Source organism: Melozone crissalis, unplaced genomic scaffold, assembly GCF_028551555.1.
Source record: "Melozone crissalis strain CALT ecotype California unplaced genomic scaffold, PUWL_Pcris_2 ptg000013l_1, whole genome shotgun sequence".
Lineage (NCBI taxonomy): Eukaryota > Metazoa > Chordata > Aves > Passeriformes > Passerellidae > Melozone > Melozone crissalis.
The window spans coordinates 33,890,510-33,911,503 of NW_026535791.1; the positions used below are offsets into that span (position 1 = coordinate 33,890,510).

The 20,994-nt window shown below is 36.4% G+C and overlaps 1 protein-coding gene across 1 annotated transcript in view; it reads left to right on the forward strand.

The window, feature by feature from the left end:
• Window positions 1–20,994, forward strand: part of GPC6 (glypican 6) — a 726,413-nt gene that overhangs the window by 358,184 nt on the left and 347,235 nt on the right. The gene's annotated exons all lie outside the window — the stretch shown is intronic.

Consider the following 20,994-nt stretch of genomic DNA (forward strand, 5'->3'; position numbering starts at 1 on the left):
AATAGGCTTCTACATAGACAACTAGTAAGAATATAAATTGCTGAAAGAATAGATTTGTTTTCCATTGGTTTACAGGAATCTTTATATTCACTGACCCATCCCTAATGACTGTTCAATCTGAACACAAAACAGTTAAATGAGTGAAAGTTAACACCAGTAAATTGTGGCCTACATTGATTTTGTGACCTGCATACACAGTAAATTTTTCACATTGAGACTACCCGCAAAGTCTTTTGTTTTCCACTTCTCAGATTTCAGTTTGAAATAACTGAGGGAAAGCTTTCAGAATCTCCTTTCAGAGTCATCTTTTGGAGGTGACCTTTGACTTGAAAGGGACGGTTAAAACAGGACTTCAAATATCAGAAAAATGCATCATTTTTAGGGATCTTTTACTGTTTGGCCTAGTAGCTGAGATGGTGAAAATATAGTATTAAAATGAAAATTGCCTGGAAAATCAGTAATTACTTGGTTTTAAGATTTCTTGGACAATGATTGAGGAAGAAATTAAAAATGCCTTCTCACTAAAAAGTCAGGAACCTCCAGTTATTTTGCTTTCATAGTCTGTGTGTCATTGACACCAGGGTCCTGTACATAAAGTAAAGATTTTGATCAGGATGTAGAGAAGAATGAAACAAAAATAGATGTCAAGGCAGAAAGCAAAATTTTGCATAAATGCTTAATTTGTCAAGAGAGGCAGCTACATTCCATCAAAAATATCAGTCTTTTAGTTTTGTAGTTTGTGAGTAGTATCCTCTCCAAGGAATTCCATACTATGAAAGCTTATAGGAAGGCAGGAAGCTTTTTGGTCTTCATATTGCAAATAACAAATTTTAAGGCAACTGTTCAGATCTAGCTCTTTTGCTGTTTAAGTTTTGGGAAAACAGCCTGTCATTTTCATTGCTGATTTAAGATGAGAGTTTTGACAAAATTACATATTTTCAATATTTTTCGGTCTTCACTTTTCATCATAGGAAACTAGACTTCAAGAATTTGTGCAAAACTAGCGAAAAGGAAAAAATAGGACTGAAATGGAATATTGAGTGCATTACCTTTGTGAGAAAACTCTTTCCTGTTCTGTAAAAACAGGTGATTATTGAGACAGCACATTTTCATGCACATACACTCTGTTTTGGTGGAAGAGGACAATTGTAGGGCTAGTGCATTAATTAGTTTCTCTTTAGAAGAGATTGTATAATATAATTTATGGCTTCACTCTCAAAAGTTGGGTTGTTGTCATGGGGTTACTATCACATATCAGATGCAAAATATAATAATAAGGTGAAAACAAGCCAGTGTCATTTAGTTCAGAACTAAACTAAGTGAGTACTTTAAATGACTAATAATTGAAAAGAACAGGAAATTTATTCTATGAGGAAGCTAAAGTCAGCTAGTGAGGAATAGTATGTGAGCAATCCCAAGGTAAGGAAAACAAAATCTTTATTTTATCTAGAAGATAGGACATTAAAATTTATTTCAGTGTTGGGGTTTTTTTTTTTCTTAAATCATGCTGCACCTATACTAATGTTCTTAGCAAAGTTCGAGTTTTGGTTAGTTCCTCAAAATGCTTTCCATTCTGTGAGGGAAATTTTTCCACTGAATTAAAGGGAAGAGGCTGCTTGCAGCTATGCAAATGTCGCATATGGACTAGGTGATCATTGTAGGTCCCTTCCAATTGAAATAGTCTAATCTATTCTGTTTACTGGGGAATTAATGTTTTTTTTCTCATGACCACACTCTAAAATGGTTAAGAAACCTGTGACCTGAAATACAGTCTCCATTCCCCAGGAATCAGCTGCTAGCAGGATAATCCCTTCCCTTTACCACTCCCAGTTCTGATGGAAGACTCTTACAGAGCCTTCTCCTTGGCTGCATTAACTGCTTTTTCATTTCCAGATCTATTTATGTCCAGTTGCCACTCTTCCATATTGCACCACCATGGAATTTAAGATTAAATAAATCTTTTCCATCCCTCTCTTAAAGTATACAGCCATATAATGTAAATATACTACTTTCTGCACATATAGTATTTATGTGTAGCATAAAGAACAAAAGTAGAGAACTATTTGATAGGGGATAAAGCTTGTATAGTATTTGCATTTTTCCACCTCTGAATCATATCTAGGAATTAGTTTGCACCTACCAATCAACTGTTAGCTGGTGAAAGAGTTTATGGAGCAGGGAATCTTACATGTACTTGTTGCTCATGAATGGCACTTCAAAACTACCTATTGTGCAGCAACATAGTGTCGCTTTCGTCCTGGTTAACTTCTGAAATGTGTGTCTTCTCTGGCTCTGATATGCCTCTGAGCCATTTGGACTAAGTCCAGGTAAAATATTTTCAATTCAAAAAATCAGCTTCCTGCTCTTGTACACTACTAGGAAGTACTGTAAAGTGCTCTCATACATGTAAATAACAACAGATCATATGAAAATTACTAAGCTAAAATAAAAGATTTCATGTAAACCAAAGTATTCATTTCAATCTTTGCATACAAATGGTGAGAATTCCAGCATGTAGACAGATCTGGTAATAGAGGTATGAAATTCTATGGATTATATCTTTAAATGTAAAAGTCACTAGGTCTTAATTTTATGGTAAAAAAAATTGTCTGAACTTCCATGATGAAAGTGATATTTTAGGAATACAAAGAAGCAAGCAAAATGTATCTAGAGCCATTCCAAAAGACAACCAGGAAAAGATGCTGGAGTTTGGTAGCAAACTTTTGAAATACAAAACTGTATTCTTCTGCTGACATTTCCAGTGACTGTACTGCAGGTCAAGAGGGTCTCAGAGGCCTAAGCTCCAAAATGTTGATAAAAATCTTTATACTTATGACGAACATTTTATGCCTTTTGAATTTTCACAGTACTCTTTTAAACTAGTCCTTTTTTACATGAGTAATATTTTAAATTGATGGTGTAATATAAAACAAGGAGAGCAAAGCAAAGTGATTTTCCCTTGAAGACACCAATCCACTGGCAGAAGTGCATTATGGCATCCTATGCCCATTTATAAAAGATATGAATAGTCACAGCCCACAGATGCAACGTCTTGCAAGGTGGTTTGGGGTTTTTTTTAAACCAAGATCCAGTGAAAGGAGTTGAGAGCATTTAAGCATGTGCATTTGAAATTGTGATTCTGAGGTTTTACATGATTTTGCTGCCCTGTTCTTGGAGAAATAGAGCTTCCATCACATGCACCTTACTTCCTGACCTTCAACTCTTGCACTTCCACACCCCTGAAAACAACACAGACCGCATCAGAATCACAAAACATAGGTACTCTTCCAAATCACCAAAAGTTGTAGATAATGGTTAATTGTGGAACATCCCTAGTGCAACCTATAGGATGTGGTTCCCCCAAAAGGCTATGGTGATTTCTGCTTCACATCACAGTGCTTCTGCTGTAACTGTTGATAGCTGCAGCACTTTCCTAGAAAAACCTACCTTCTGCATCACTTTCCTACAAAAACCCACCTTCTGCACCTTTTTTGGCATGCATAGGTAGAGCTCTGTGTTGCTCAGGTCCTGAGGATGTTGGTGCTTCAATACCAGTGGTTGTACAGAGAAATCAGAGTGGGAACCTTTGTGTAGGAAGGCTGAGGTATAAGAAAGGATTGACATTTCATCTTCCTTTCATTCTTCAACATCATTACTGTGGGAAACATCTTCCTTACTATGGGGTTCTCATGTAATCTTTAATGGTGTCAGAAATCCCACTTTAACTCGAAATTTTTTTATTCAATCTTCTGGCCTTGGCTCAGATGTCTCAAAAGACAGATGAATGCTGCCCATTGGGCTTGCCATTGATTAACCTGCTGCTGAGTAAGGTAATTGGGATATGTGTTTTGCATATAATTTACCAGAGGTGTCACTTCTCCCACTGTGAGTAGATGAATTTTGAATCTCTCCATGAGCCTTCACAAACCCAAGCCTTTCAAAGCTTCTATTCAGTGCAGTATCTATTTCATAGGGCTGAAGAACAGAAGTGCCCACTATTATGGCAATTTGCCTGCATTTTGAATTTTCTTTAAGGGTTCAAGTTTTTTGGGTTGTTTATGAGAAAGGGTAGCTGCTCACACTTGATAGGTGCATTTTAAAGGTAATTACATTTTAGCCGGAATAGCTGGTATTATTTTGAAATAAAATGCTAGAAATAAACTTAATTTGTGTTGAGAGGGACCTGACCACACTGTAACCAAAACTTAGTACTTAGCACCCTTTCTTATCTTTCAAAAATGCTTTGCCATGATAAGCATTCAACAGGTATTCTTCGATGTGGATCTTCTTCCTGAGTAAATCAGTCAGTTGTGACTTAACAGTGTATATTTATTAAGACATGGAAACATTACTAAAATTAATTTTTTCCTCTCTTGCCCACTTTACTGATGAGAATACGAAAATCTCTGTTCACTTGGAGCCATTCTGCTGATTGCTTAGGTATTGCAATGTAGAGGTCATTCAATGTTACTTTTGAAGGTAGATCAAACTAGCTTTGGTGCTAAAACTTTTTTGCACATTGACAGTGAAGAACCACTTGTAAGGAAGACAGTACAAAGAAATGCTTTCAGGTAAAACAAATTCATTTTGTTTTTAAGTAGGTTACCTCTTCAAAGTTCATTTCACTGCTCTTCTTACCCCCTTAAATGTATTTTAAGGAAATTAATATAAAATGAAGAGGCAGACTGAAAAAGGTCACTGCCAAGCACTTTCTGTTATCATGTTCTTTCAGAAGACTTGGTTTGAACCTTGAAAAGAAGAAATACTGCTCTATGCCTTTAACTTTTGATGCTATAGATGTTTTATAATATTGCCAGCCACATATCAAGAAGGAATATTTAAGTTATTTGAATATTGAATACTCTAGGGCAGACAAACATATTGGCATCCAAGGCTGAACCCATTAGATTAATGTACTTAAAATGCTATATCACATAACAGTAATGTAATAGAAATGGTTGTTACTCACACAGCTCATATCAGTTCTTGTCTATATCAATCATCAAGGCTGGATGGGAGTCTGAGCAGCCTGGCCCAGTGGAAGGTGTCTCTGAGCACAGGGAGGGGTTGGACTAGATGATTTTTAAGGTTCCTTCCAATCCAGGCCATTCTATGGATCTATGATTTAATTATTCTATGATTCTATTACATGTCTTATAATCTACTTCGTTATTTTGTACTTTTGTACATGTTGTACTGTATTGAAAATTATATTTTTAAGAAAACATATAATTCTAACCTTATATCTTATCTTGAAGTGGACTCCAAGTGATCTACCACAACTCAAAATTCTATCCCTGTAAGTTCTCAAATCCTTAGAAAGTAGAGTCTGAACAGTTGCAATCAAAGAAATCAGCACTTTTTTTCACAGTAGAGAAGACAGCATCTCTGAATGTGCTGCCATGGGAGCTCATTTCAGGGTACTTTGTTAGATGGTTTGCTATCAAGTTTGATTGTCATCCAGCATTTGATGTGGGATATGGTGTGCAACTGGGAATCCTTTTGTGCTTCCTATTTCATAGGATTCTAGTATTAATAGCTACTTTGGGGGCTTAGTACCATTTCACTTCTTTCTGTACATATATTTCAGCAGTACTTAGATTAAAGAAAAAAATTGAGTGTTTTGTTGAGGTTTTTTTTTTTTTTTGCCTTGGTAATTTTTCTGGTTTCCCTCACTCAGGAAGTCTTGGTGAAAGGAAGAAACCTGGAATTATCAAAACCCAATGCACTCTCAGTGGGTTTAGGTAGACTGAGCATCTATGCTGTAAAGGTTTGCATGGAGAAATATTTAGGGCTACAGAAAGATGTGTGATAATTTACATATAAATTGATTTTTTTTAAAGGAAAAGGTTTCAGGAATTTGAAAGAAGAGTCATAATGCAAATCATGTTTTGTTGACTGCTGAAAAAGCTCAAAAATTAAATTATAAAAGATGAATTAAAAAAAAAAACTGAAGACATTTGGGAAAACGTGTTTACACAAAATATGCAGAAATTAATTGTTAAAACAATAGGCCTTAAGTATCAGAGCTTTGACAAAAGAGAAGTTCAGTCTTTCATGCCTGTAAGGTTTCAAAAAATGCGAGGAAAGTGTTCTAATACTGGTGAAATGTGCAGTGGATAGCATTTTATTTTCTGTGAAGTGTTAGATTTCTTTTTAATAATATATGAAAATGTTTAATACAAGTGTTCTGGATACGGACCCAACTCTAACACAAAGCTTTCAGACTAATTATGGAGATTTGGGGCTTTTTTTGGTTTTGAGTTTGGTTTGGCTTTTAAATTTTGTTTTGGTTAGGTTTGTTTTGGGTTCTTTTTGGATGGTTTTGGTTTTTTGTTTGTTTGGTTGAGGCTTTTTGTTGTTGTGTTATTATGGTTTGGGGGTGTGTTATTATGGTTTGTTGGTGTTTTCCATCACATATCTTTATATAAGGATGTTGATTATGTTTCTAATATAACATCTTGTGAAGTACAGAAGATTGTTTCGAGGTTATGATATAGAAAAGTGACATCTCAGCAGCAGACCTATGTTCTTTGAGAAATGAAATAAGGAAGTAATATCCAACAGACTAGCAACTCCTTTATTTCCCTTAGTGAAGGACCCAATCTTTTCCTAGTCTCACTTTAAGAATCTGTGCCAAATCACATTATCTCTTCCTATACCACACTGTAGATTTGCTATGATTAAAAGAGCTAAGAAATTTTATGTTACTAAAAAAAATCCAGCTAGTCAGGGCTTTAGTGCATATTTTGAAAGATGTTTTAGTATTTTGCAGGTCTTTGTTTTTGGGTTTTAAATTTCCTGTAACTCTTGCTTCTTTTTTTTGTTTGTTCTTACATGCCACACTGCACTTCCAGTTCTCTCCAGTCTTTTCTCCCACTGTCTGCCTCTCTTCCTCCTTTCTTTTTCTTATCCTTCACACAAAGCCTTAAGGGTAAGGCTTTGTGTCTCTACATTGTAACTGGAGAATTTGAACAAGCAGCCAAAGTCAGATACTGGAATGGGAGAGTGACTAGGCACATTTTCCTAGGCAATGTCCATGTGAAAAGCCAGCTCTTGCTGCCTTCTGCCACCCACCACCATGTCCTGAGAGGGAGCTCACTACTCTTTGCTGCTGCTAGCCTGGTTGGGAAATCTGGTTTTTCACATCAATTGCTGGCCAGCAGGTCCCAGAGAAGCACTTCTCTTTTCTATGACAAACCTGATGCCTCACTGAAAGCCATGCAAGTGTTGCTAAGGATTGATAAAAATAACAACAACCCCTTTCAGGGTTTTTTTGTGATAGCTCTGGAGCTGCACTCCCGAGCTGACCCCTTAAAACTTCACAAGTTCTGTTAAGAATATTTTACTAAAAATCTGGGATAGATCCTCATCCAGTGTGTATACTCCTAAGTCATAAGGGGGGATTGATATTATGCCAAGAGTTAGTGTTGGAGTTGTACATAACAGGGAATTCGCCTAGGATTAGCTACCAGCTCAAACTTTGTAGTGGAAATAGGAAAGCTCATTTTATGCCTACCAGAGCTGCTTGCAATGTGATGCTTTTCAGAGGGTTTGGGAAATCCTTACAGGACAGTGCTGCTAACTTGGGGAAAATTACCTATTTTAAAAGAGATTCACTCAGGAAACACGGCACTAGAAGTTGCAGAGAAGCATCTCTAACACAGTCCAAACTAAAAACTGAAAAAGAAGTTTTCTGGTGGAGGTGGTGACTGGATAAGAACAACTAGCTTGTAAGCAAAGTGATTTTTGGTGCTTTCTGAGCCCTGCTGTTATTGCAAAAGCTCCTGCTTTTTGATAAGTAAAAGGGCTCTTGAAAGAAACCTGTGTCATTGTAGTTTTTTGTTGCTAATGCTGACAATTCTCCCCTACCTTGGAGTATAGTTTACCCCTTTTAATAAGAAGAATGGTTCTAAATAACCACTTTTAGCTTCTGGTTACTGAGTAGGAGAAAAATGGAAAAGAATATTACTATCAGGGCAGGGATGTTATTTCCCCACAGTAGTTTCAAGCAGCATTTCAGAAAAATACTGGGCTAAGTATTCTGTCATTCTTTCTGTTTTCTAATCTGAACCTGAGATCTGTGTGTTATTATTGTTGTACACATCTAATTTCAAGCAGGACTGCCAAAGTTCCTAGCTACCTGTTCAATTCTCAGTTTTCAATTACACAAACAGCATGTCATGTTTCCCAGCGTGTAGCCATATAGGTCTTTCTGAACATGACAGGAATGAATACTCACTGAGAATTCTAATCTCAACCACTATGCAGCAGATCTTATTTTCTCTTGCTCCTTCAAAGCTTTGAAGTTTAGAATTGCTATTAAGGATAACAGGTTTGAGTTTTAAATCCTTTAAAATCAGGTCAAGGAACCAACACCTTGTAAAACCAAGATTAAAGAGCAAGTGATAACGTTTAATCCAATTCTGTTAGATTTTACAACAGAAGAAACACATAAGCAGTGGTGCTACATTTTACTCTGAGGCCCAAATTTGTTTGCTGTTCCTTCCTCGAGCTATATTAAAAGTATTAAAGCTTGGCTGCAGTAAATGTTTGTATAGTGCTTAACTTTTAACTTCCTGAGGTATGCTTTATGATTTCTGTCTCTGTAATACATAAATACTTCATAGACTGGTTGGCTACATTGTTAAAGCTCTCAAATCCTCTCTGAGGCACGCACAGTCTGGTTAGCCCCATTACACTGATGAGGAAATGAGCATAAAGTTATGTATGGATCTTTTGCAAGCAGACACCTCACTCTGCTGGGCCAACAAACAGCCTCCTCAGCTGGATCTTTAGAAAAAGTCAATGTACTGCAGCACCTTGGCAGCTGCTGAAGCAGAATGCAGACAGACACTGCTTGTCTCTGCATGCGGGAGGTTGTGTGCTAAGCTGCAGAGAAAATCAAAGTGAGATCTAGGATTTCAGCACTGGGCACCTACATCTGAGGCTACATGAGTGCCTGATAATCTTTTTCTCTTGGTATTGTGTAAGATGAGACAGGGGTACTTGCTTGCCACAGGCAGCAATAAAAATAGCCATACAGTACTCAAGGGCAGCAATATGGAGTGCTGCATATAATGGGATTTCCATACCTACATGCATTAAAGGGATGGGTTGTCACATTTTATGGTCAATACATGCTCTGGAAGTGTACAGAAACGTACTTTTCCTCTCTGGTTACTGTGATTTCACTCACATTTTATTATGTATGGTAGCAAGTCACTACCTTCTCCAAAGATAGTGTCCCAATAGTAATTGAAATAACATATACAATCTCATCATTAAAGGCCTTTCCATAGTCACAGCTTATTTCTGAGACAAAATCACTACTCATCACCATTTCCTTAAATTTTAAGCCACCATTGCTTACATGAGCTGTCTTAGTGCTTCTTGTTTTAACCACCCAGTCAGAGATCTGGGCTTTTTTTTTTCTCATTACAGTACATTGGAGACACTTAGTAATGATAAATAGGTACCTGTACCATGCATCAACAAGCTGAAAAAAATTTTTAAAACAGAACATTTGCAAAGGATAAAACATTTCTTATGCTAAGTTTTTACTTTGTGCTATAGAAAAAAAACCCCAACCAAACCCAAAAACAAACAAACAAACAAATAAATGTAGAATTCAGGAACTAATAATTCAGGAGCTGTTTTCCTTCTTGTGCATTGCTATTCTGTCTACATTTTAGTTCTTAGTAGCTTTTGTTTTGGGATGTATGTCTTTGGAAGGACCAGATGTTGCATCACAATTGCTGTTGATTTCTCATGGGGTATCACACTGTTGTAAAATACTAATTACACATGTTTTTCACAGTTCCTGAAGCTAAATTATGATTTTTGCTACTGCGACTCCTTTGTTTCTTTCTTTCTTGCATACTGTGGGAACTTCACATTTTCCAGCAAAAATGTACTTGAAATACACAAATTCAGTCACATAGCTGAAAAAACGTAAAAGGCTGTTTTCTTGGCTGAGATCCAGTTACCAGCTGGAGCAGGTTAGTTATGCTCACAGAGAACATCTTCTGGTTTGGTCTTATTTCAAAAGATTTTAGTTGCACGGTCAGGCAAGACCGTCCTGCCATGTGAAAGAAGGTGTGGGTATGTGTATTGAAAGAGTAAGCCTGATCCAAAATAAAACATCTAAAGTAGATCCCCTACCCCACCCAAAATGTAGATAATAATGTCCCCAGACAGACACAAGCTTCCTTCTTCTGGAATCTACTGGCTTATCACAAGTATTAACTCTTAAAAGTAGTGATGTCTTGGGATGGATGGGAAAGTGAGATCCCAGCCTTACCTGTGAGATATAGAAGAGACCTCTTGAGCATGCTATCAGTATGCTGTTTTGTCACAAAGTATCTGAAGTAAATACTGTACGGCAGAAAAGCTTGAATCTCAAATGCAAAAGAGATTACAAAAAGATGACAGTGCTCCATGCAACCCAACTGAAAAACTAATCAGTACTTGGATGTAATATTTTATGAAATGGTAAATTTTCTAAAATATACTTTGTCTCAGTTACACCTACAAAAATGTGGAGCTTTTTCTTGTATTTTTTTTTTGTCTGTGAACGAAATATGTGAAATATGTTATGTAAAATAAGGACAATTATCAGTGTAAACAAAGTCTGTGTTAAAATCATAAGTAATAGGTTAGAAAACTGTCTCTGTTTTAGTTAGAAAACTGGCTTAATTTTATTCTATGAATGTTTCTTGTTGTCATAGGCAAATAATTTATCTTGAAAATAGTTAAAAATATTTACAAGGATAGACAAAATATTTCATCTTTTACAATTTAATGTGTAAAATAACCTGCTTTTGTCTACTAAGGGATCACTGTATTCTCCTAACTCAAGGAAAGGAAACTAGACAGAAAAAGAGTCTTTCTTTTATGTGTGTAATATGGTGTTGCCAGTGTTTTCCAATTGTCACAATATTAGTGGGTAAAGATAATTTTTTAACCATTTGTAATGGAATATTATGTATAGATAATACTCATCAGTTTTCAGTGTAAATCTAAATACCATAAGTCTTCCATATCTACAGGACAAACTCCCCTTCTTCCTCAGCTTTATTGTCCAGTTGCTTTTATTGGAAATTTTGTGCAGAAACTCTCTACTCTGTTTATTAGAAATAATCTAACTCATAGACAAGTTGAATTAATGGCCTTTCGTTATTATGCCTGTTTTATCCATCATCTTAAATACCTCTATTTTCTTCCTGGTGTTTAACACTCATATGTACTAGAGAGTAATCATATCTGGCCCTGACCCAACCTTCATAATGTTAGGTTAAGCATGACATGCTCTTCCAAAGTCCCTGTGCTTTGACAGGTTCTCTCTTCTTTTGCGTATCCCAATGATCACATGAAAATGACCAATGAATCCCTTGCTGATAATTTTAATTTGTTGTTATATTTCTTCCCAAAGTGTTGAGAAGACAACCATAGATAAATTAAACCTATTCATTCCACATTCCTTTCAATTGACCTTTCTGCCTGTCCTTATTTTAATAGAAAACCAGATTCCCTAACTAGCAAATAACCCCTGCACAATTATGACATTCATAAGCTGCGGTTGTAATCAAATGAACATCAGGAGGCAGCTGTGATTCACCAGCTTGTTGCTGCCTACTGGGACCCCTTTCTCTTTATCAGCCGTCAAACCAGCGACTGCTAGAGCCTTTCACACAAATGTAACTCCAGTACAACAAGTTTCACCTTTTTTTAATCCAGCTCCAGCACAATGATTCCTTGACAGTTTGTCTCCCAAACTGCTATCACCTACTATATTTCCCAGCTACAGGTCAACAAGGTCTGTTTCATGGAAAATCCCAAAACTAATAGTTAGCCTGAAGTTAGAAGCAGTGTTTCTGTCCCTTGCAGGGAATGGCTCGTGTCACAAAAGCAGATTTGCTGGTTCATCAAACCAATTAGCACATGCCTACATGCCTTCCCTATCCCCCAGGATTTGCTAAGTGTCCTGTCATCCTGACACATATTTCCAAGACTGTGATTGTCATTTTTTAGAAACATTGACCAGAAGTATGAGTGCCAGAATCGAAGTCTCAATGGTAATGCCATAAAAAGTGCAAACTGCCAGAGCTAACATTTTGGTTTGGCTTGAGATTTTGTATTGGTTTGGGTTTTTGGGTCTTCTTCCTTTATAGAAAGGCTTCAGAAGCTCCCATAGTTGAAAATAGCCTCTAATACGCTTGAATGCCCTTGGAAGGGAAAATTTGGGAACACAACTTTGACTCTTAACATCAGACCAAGTTTTATCTGAGCATTCTGGATAGATCAAGTAAATAAAAGGGCTGAAGTCTGACAGGCAATCACAACCTTTGCTTTCAAATAGGAAGAGCAAACACTGAGTGGGATCCACACGGCCATGTACATTGTGGACATCTGCACTGCTCACTCTCGGTATTTTACAGTCAATTAAGACAAATAGGCACTTCAGGGTGCCATTTCTATGTCTTTAGATTACAATCCACATCTGCATTCTAAGAAGCACTCACTAAATTCACTAACTAAATAGGGCCTCTACTGTGACCAATTTGGATACAGGTATCGGTGCTAACAGCATGTCAAGCTAGGTGATGTGAAACCAATCTTTTAAACAATTAAGTCACAAATTAAACCTTTTCCCAAACTCACTTTTTACCTTGCAGTATAAACATGGACTTGTTTAAATGAATACTACATTATCTGTGCTCCTGTGTCATGAATTGTGACAAAGTAATGGAAATAGGAATTTCATATCAGAGAGCAAGCATGTCTTTACTGAACCATGCAGAATTAGCACAAGCTTCACCCACCTTTATACCTTGGCCACACAAGCACATTTCTTTCCTGTGTGACAGTTTACTGTTAGCTAAATACAAAATCATGGAACAATTAGGGTTGAAAGGGACCCTAAAGATCATCTGATTCCAACCCCCTTGCCATGGGCAGGGACAGTTTCCTCTAGAACAGGTTGTTCTGAGCCAATCCAACCTGCCCTTGAACACTTCTAGACATGGGGCGTCCACAGCTTCTCTGAGCAACATATTCACCACCTCACAGTGAAGAATTTCTTCCTAATATCTTGCCTAAATCTACCCTCTTTATGGGTAAATTCTAACATGAAAGGAAGAGGTAAAGGAAAGTTTGGACATTTTTTTCTAGTTTTATCAGTAAACAAAGATATTTTTACTAGCTTTCATCTCCACTAATTTTATCAGTGTTTTCTTTCTTGTTTACAAGCTGATAATTTTAACCTGGATTCTTTGCAGCTATAATAGATAAGCTTATAGGGAAATGCTATTCTCTATCACTCTCATGAGGTATTTCACCAGACATAGTTTAGAAGTCCTGCATTTGGGAAATAAACACTCAGAACAAAAAAGGAAAGGGGAATCATAAGAGGTTAAGAATCATAAGAGGTTAAATGAAAATTTAACATTGAGTCACTGACTATAAAGATGTAAAGTACTGTTGATGATGATGAATGGAAAAAATAACAAATCAGTCAGAAATTCTGATGATGTATTTGTAAAAATAAACATTTTCTTGCCACTTAGGCATTTTTGTGGAAAGGAATTAATTTTAAAATTTTCTAGTCTAAACAGTTAGAAGAGGCCTAGAATGCATGTTACTCTATGGTGGTCAGTTTAAGATTTTTACCTCTACTTTTATTTTTTCATGAACAGATATGCACTTACAGTTTACAAGTGTGGATTTCCAGGAACAGTAATCTTAAAATATGTCAAGGAGTTGTTAATCATTTCTATTTTTACCAATCATAGGTTTATTAATTTCTGAGGTTTCATTAAAAATATCAAGAAATATTCTGATTGATGCACAGTTCTGTATTTTTATGCTCACTTACTGAAGATTACCATGGTTAAGTCCATTAGTTTATAAAAATGTATAATACTAATTTTAAAAGTTATGTCTCTAGCATACACATAAATATCCACACATGTGAGCTTAGCATTGAAGATATACAATGATATTAGGGAGATCAGTAGGATATGATCTGTTTTCCCCAGAGTTTCAGAGTCACATAATCTTGTATCACTGACTTTACTGGGGTAAGTTATATGTTAGGAGTCATACTGAGTGGAAAATGAGAAAGAATCAATGCTTTAATTCTGTGATTCGACACAGTTCATGTTGATTTGCGCCTCTTCCTCAGTTCCTGGGTTCCTGGTTTTTATTTATTTGTTTGTAGCACAGGTTTTTGTAGAGGTTATTTTTTCTGTGTGGAAAGGGTCAGTCTCATGCTTAGTAAAAGAACTAATCATAATTCTTCCCACTTGATGGTGGTTTTCACTGGTGGGATAGTGCTGAGTGTAATCTTTCCTTCAAGGTTCCAGAATTACAGCTCCAAAAGAACTGTGTGAATGATATTACTTCTATAATTTAGTATAAACATTGCATTTTATTTTCTAAATGCTTTTCTTTTTCCTTTTATTTATGTGCATCTTGAATTATGAACATTTTTAGCAAACTTTCATGGGGAAAAGTATGCTTTACTCAAAATTAACACTATATGATCCCCCAGGCCAGGGGGATTGGAACTAGATGATCTCTAAGGTCTCTTCCAACTGAACCATTCTATGATTCTCCGAAAACCACACATAATATTTCCATAATTTCATTAAGAGACACGGTGAAGTGAAAGTCTATCTTGGTAGTTATGTGGAGAATAAATCCTGCCAGGGGTCTGCAATGGTTGCTTTGTGTCCATATGGTGAATTGAAGAGACCATGGGAACTTTGGCTCATACTGCTGACCTTGTAGTGCATCTATTAAAGATAACCAAATTCAGGTTGCAGGACTTGATGTGCAAATGAGAAGCAGAATGGAACAGCAAATCAGTAAAAGACCTGACAGCTTTGAAAGGTAGGAAACAGCTCTGGCTCTTCAGAGCACCAGCATCTTCCTTTTTCCCTTCTCTGATCTTCCTTTTCCCCCCAAGCCAATCCCCAAGGTGCATAAGAGACAGTCTCCCACATCACATCATTAAAACACACTCGGGAATTTAAAAGCATGTCATTAGCAGTTTCCTGAAATAGTGGATAAAAAAATAAAATAAAAATCAATTCAAACACCAAGATCAATATGTTTTTAGACAAGGTAGGAAAGAAAAAGGAATGGTTTTCAGGATGGTTTTTGATTTCCTTCAGAAATGGTAGGATAATTTACAACAGTGAAAGTACAGACACAGTTTGTTTCCTGAGCGTTTAAAACTTGTGTTTAAAACCCTCTTTAATAATTACTACTTTGTAGCAGTTACTTGTTATTGTAATGAATTTTTGTCATTTTGTAGTTCAGTCTAGGATAAATGTATCATTTGAGGGGCATAAGTTTATCATCAAGTCCCTATTTGTTAATTTGTTTGTTTATTTTCAGAAAATATGAGGTTATTAGTTTAAGAAAGCTGGTTAGGGTTCTTTGGTTTGGGTTGGGTTTTTTTCTGTTGTTGATAGTATTTGACCAAAGTTTTACCAGACATGTGAGCCTAAGATGATATATTCCTGAAGCACAAGTTTACCAGCAATGAGCATTTTGGCTCTACATAACTTTTCCAGCATTTGCTGCAATGCCTGTGGCCAAACAAAAAATTGATCTCAGAATATTGTGCTAACAAGAGGCATTGCCAAATGATAAAATATTAATTCTTTTATTTTACATGCAGATATGAGAGAAGCAGCAATTACCTCTACTTTAATTGTTTCATAGATTAGTACAATTATTATGTTATTCATTCCATTTGCAGACTGAATGTAAAAAATAACATCAACATCATATAGTCAGACAGTTCATTCTAAAGCAAACCTTACCAATGTTAGATATATTAAAGCAATAAACCAAGAGATTAAACTTTCATAAACTGTAAGAGCTCATTGTTTTGTAAATGGATGTATAACGTGCTTGTAGCTCAAATGAAACTGTAAAACTGGCTGGATGCTTTAGTCTTTCTGCAAACTTTTGATTTATCTTTTTAATCACTTGTTAGTTTTTTTTTAATGGCAATTAAACACTGGAAATGGCTTCAGCCTTCTTGCTGCATTACTCTTTTCTCATTGAACTGCTGTCATTTCTTTATGATGACAAGCAATTTAAAGATGCAAAACAAAGCCAGTTAAAGTGTATGTGGCTCCTGCTGCTACAGGTGTTTGTTACTAATGAATGAAGTGATAGCTGTTGTTGGAATGTGAGATTTATCTTCCTTTGTCACTTGTGCAGCAGAGAGGAGGTGAGTTACATTGGATAAGCTGGTATGAACAGCCCACAGTCACAGGAAGGCTGTAGCTAGACTTTATATCTGTAATACCAGAGTTAATGTTAGGGAATGTTAAATAAAATTTGTTAGCTAGATTGCAATTTTGAACCTTACTGCAGCTACAAATAAAAGAATGCAATACAACAAGTGTTAAGGTACCATTACAGAGATCTGCTCACATTCCAAACAGGAGTTCTAAAAACCCACCAAATACTTAGATATACAACATTAAGAAAATTAAATATGATGAATGATAAAGACCATAACTGTTCTAAAACAATTGAACATGGTATAAAACTGCTTGCACAGGTACAATGTCCTAATTGCACAGGTATTGTTATACACGTTGCTAGCAGTAGCTGTACCTAGAACTGGGAAGCAGTTCCTGGGAATCCCCACTATTTTCTAGTGCAATCTTTTTTTTTTTTTTTTTTTTTTTTTGAGGGAGGGAAGAGACTGTTCATGCCTAACAAAAGTTACTAGCACATTCTTTGCCCCCTCTGTCATGTTATTGCTTCAGGGCTTAGAGGACTAAAGAGTGCTAAGAACGTATTTTGTCATTGAACAAATCTGTTGACTCAAACTGCCATTTTTGTGGTGACTTCTAAGAGTCAAACAGCACCCTAGAGAAAACTACTCTCTGGAAGAAGAAAAGTAACAACAGCAGCAGAATTTCTCTTCTCATTTCCCACTGCCATCCAGCTACATAAAAATAGTGTCTATCTCTGTACCCAGTCCACACTGAGGAGAGAATTTTAACCTGGGAATATTTCACTGCTGATAGGAGTGAGTCTTTGATATTTTCACATGCTAAATGCCCACAGTGACTTTTTGTTTCTCCATTTGCTGTTTATGTCAAATATCTTGTTTCCTTTTTTTTTATTAAAATATTTCTTGAAATTCACATTCATGTATTTCAAAAGCATTATTTTAATCTATCATGTCGATTACTATCTGTATCCATTAATGATTTTTTCTGCCAAATATAATCTGCCTGGCTCTGCAAAGAAGCATGACCTAAAAATAAACCAGAGAATTTACATCTAGATACCATGGAAGAAGGCAGTAAATCCTGAAAGAATATCAGGTTCAAGTTTTGCTTCTTTAGATGACTTTCCATCCACACTTTGCATCAGTCTGTGTGTTACAAGGACTGGTATTGATTTTAATAATTTTAGTGTGTGCTGTTTATATAAAATAGAGTGAACAAAGGGCAATTTCAGGGATGAGTCTGAGATTTTGGCTTTCATTTGTTTTTAGCTGTAGACCCTATTTGCATGCAGCTTTTGTGGTATAATTGGTTTTAGTTCTGCTGACATTGTGGCAGGATAGCAGCACAGATAATAACAGATGATGTTTCCTTTTGTGGAAGTTAAGAACTAGCTGATTAATTGTTATTATGTTACACTCTAGAGGAAACATTGTAATTAAACCACAAAAAGCTACATTAACATAATGGTAGGGGTCTGACTTAATCCCACGAAAGCAAGAAAATTCGAAGTTAACGATGGAGAGGGTAATGTTATGTGTTTTAGGCCAAGTGCTGCTCTTTGGAAAAGAGCTTAGTCTGGCTATTTCTGACTCTCGTGGTTGTTTCTCTGTGATTAGGGCAGCTGCATTTAAATCAAATTAAGTCCTTTGACTTTTCATTGTGTGTGCTTGCAGACCAGGCTTTATAAAAAAAGATTATTGAGCAGTCAGCTCAGCAGTTATCTTTGGAACTAGGTCTGATGCTAGATTTCATGCTTCCAGGCAGCTGGTCCTGACTTTGAACCAGAGGATGAGCTCCTCAGAAATTTTTTTTATTAGCAGGTATACTGTATTTCCTGACAGCTTGCCAGAGTAGTCTTGGTACTTTTATGTGGTATATTTTGATTTGCAGTAAAATTCTGTTTCTTAATTTGTAAAAATTGGAAAGTGAAACACCTGGTTTATTTGAATGACTGCTTTTCTGAAAGCTAAAATCTTCCAAGTTTTAATATACACTCTATTCAAGACATAATTTAAAATTATTTCCACAGTCACACTTTCCTGTCCTGCTCTATGCATCTTCAGCTTTTTTATCTCTCCCACATAGACTGTCTGAAGATTTCAAAGCCTGTAGCATGCAGACATGCTATCAGGATGAAACACACCAGTAAAAATTCCACAATTAAAAGTTTGAGGCAAGTCAGGGATTAGTCTGGCAGGCTGATCTCAGTGACAGCTTCCTCCACCCCGGACCCTCAGTGATGGAGAGTTACAGCCTGTGCCTGCAGCCTGGGTTCTTGGTTGTCACACTCATCTCCATGGCAGCTGATTGGGAGCCTTGATACTCCTGAAAGGTCTTGATTGGATGCAGTCCCCTTTTGTGTGAACAATTCAGGTAACACAGAACTTAATTCTCTATTCTCTAGTCTGTATGATCCTGTGGGAATTTAATAGCCCATTTTGCATCTATTATGGGTAGAAAATTGCATGCAGGTTGATAGAGTTGGTAGTGAAGTGGCAAAGACAGATGATTACCTGAAAAATTCATATCCTCCAACTAAAAGACTTCAGTCCTCAAGTATGGATTCCACCTTGCATGCCTAAAGATTACTTTTGCATATATTTCCAGAAATTAATGCCTAACTCCTAGCACTGGGGCAAGAGAAAGAAACACATAAATGCATAAGTTGCTGGATCAATCAAGGGTTCATATGTAGTTGGTTATTTCTGAAATTTTTTAAAACATGTACTATAAAATTAGTTTCAAGAGCTTTTTACTAGAAAGGACAACAATGACAAGTGAACTGTCTCTATGAAAACTTAATGAAAACAGAAACAGTTTTGAAATATTAAGAACTCACTCAATTATGAAATTTAAACATTGTAAATGGACTCCAGAGATATGATTGCAGTTCTAGGAATAGACTTGTTTATGAGCTGTCACAGTTAAAGCATCCAAAATGAGAATACATTTTTCATGTAGTTCTAAGGCTTTAAAAGCAGTAAAAAAAATCCTGAACTTTATTTTCCAATTTCCAGATTTCAGAGTTAGTCCAGTACACGTTTTAGATGCATATGCCATGAAATCTGTCCTACTTAGTTATCATGCAAACTCATCAGCCACTGCATTTTAAATACAGTGTAGTCATCCTTGTTTTGGGAAACTAAAAGCACACAATCTTACCTCTGAAGGATTTGTTGTTCTAAACCCTCACCCCTATAACAAATATGCAAGAAGCGAGTTCTGTGGGAAAATAAAAAGACAGGGTTTCATATTTTTGAGCAATTTTTTTTTTTTAATTCCTAGATCATACTTTTTTTCAGTGTTGTCCTGGATTGGAGCATAAAACACCCCTCTGGCTTTCCAGGAGCTTTCTCTGGTTCTCTTCATGTGTGCTTATGATGCTTTTTCTCCCCTCCCTCTACCTCTCTCTCTCTCTCTCTCTCCTCCTCTCTCTCTCTGTCTCTCTCCTGGAGAGAAGTCCAGCTGCTAGCATCTGGGCACACAAACCATCCTCCAAATCCCTGGCTAACTCACTGATGTGCTGTAGTTTGTGTGCAATTTATGCACCTGCAGCTTTAGCTGTCTGGTTTATATGGGCCTTTTAATTATTTTTATCCTTCTCCTAAATGAAGGCCAGACATTATGCTCACTGATTTCAACAATATTTGTTCTCTAAGCAGTCTAGGTATAATCATTTAATTTTGCTCTATTAAACAACAGAGCTACGTCAATTGGTGTATTTAATAGCAGCAAGTTACAACCATAAAAGTTGCAGGAAATTTCACTTATTTTGCCTTTAGGGGGTTCTAATTCCTGTATGTAACACCACAGCTGTCATCTGGAGGAATCTTTTTTTAGCACCTGTAAGAGCCTTATCTTCATTGCCTGTAGATACCTGACTTAAATATTTGATTTGTAAACACTTTTGCATGGTAGGGTTTGACAAGCACATTAAAAATGGTTGCTCAAAAGCTACAAATCTATTAAGTTACAGCTACTGCATATATTGCACAGCTGGCTGTCATGATGCTAGCAAGATTTTTGCTCTTTGATCTAAAAGGAGTTTAAAATTCAAAGCGTTCAAGATGTTTATCAAGATTGTCATTTCTGAAAATGCTAAGAAAAGCTTTCCCACCATGCAAGCACTGCCCTCAGAAGATGAACTTTTAGTAAAGTTGCCAGCTCCATGCTGAATGGGTTCCTTGCTATTTTTGCTTAAGCCAGACCCTTGCCGAACTCTGCCTGTTGGTGCCCACTTAATATGAAATAGTTGGAGCACTGCACAGAAGCCAGATGCAGAAGGACACAAAAACTGCATTGGCAAATGATCTGTCAGGTGACCCATGAACAAAATCGAGATTGAGTTGCCCTTTGAAATAAACCTATTTGAATTTTATTATCTCTAGAGCACCTTGTGTCTCTAATCTTGTGAAAGGTTAGTATTCCATCCATCAGAGCAAGATTAGAGCTCCGGTTGATGCCTGTGCTTGATGATAACTGAATGCAGCAGTTGGTGCTGGAGGAAGGAGATCCATTACCATCAGCAGTTCAAGGAAAGATTGGGTAAATTTGCTTCATTTTATAGACCATGTACAGTCCAGATCAGGGTAGCAGAAATGAAAGGAGCAGAATATCAGCAAAGATTTAAACCTATTAACAATAATCTAAATGAAACAATATTATCTTATTCTCATCCTTTTTTTTTTTTCATGTCACAGATTAGCTGACCCAAATGGATGCT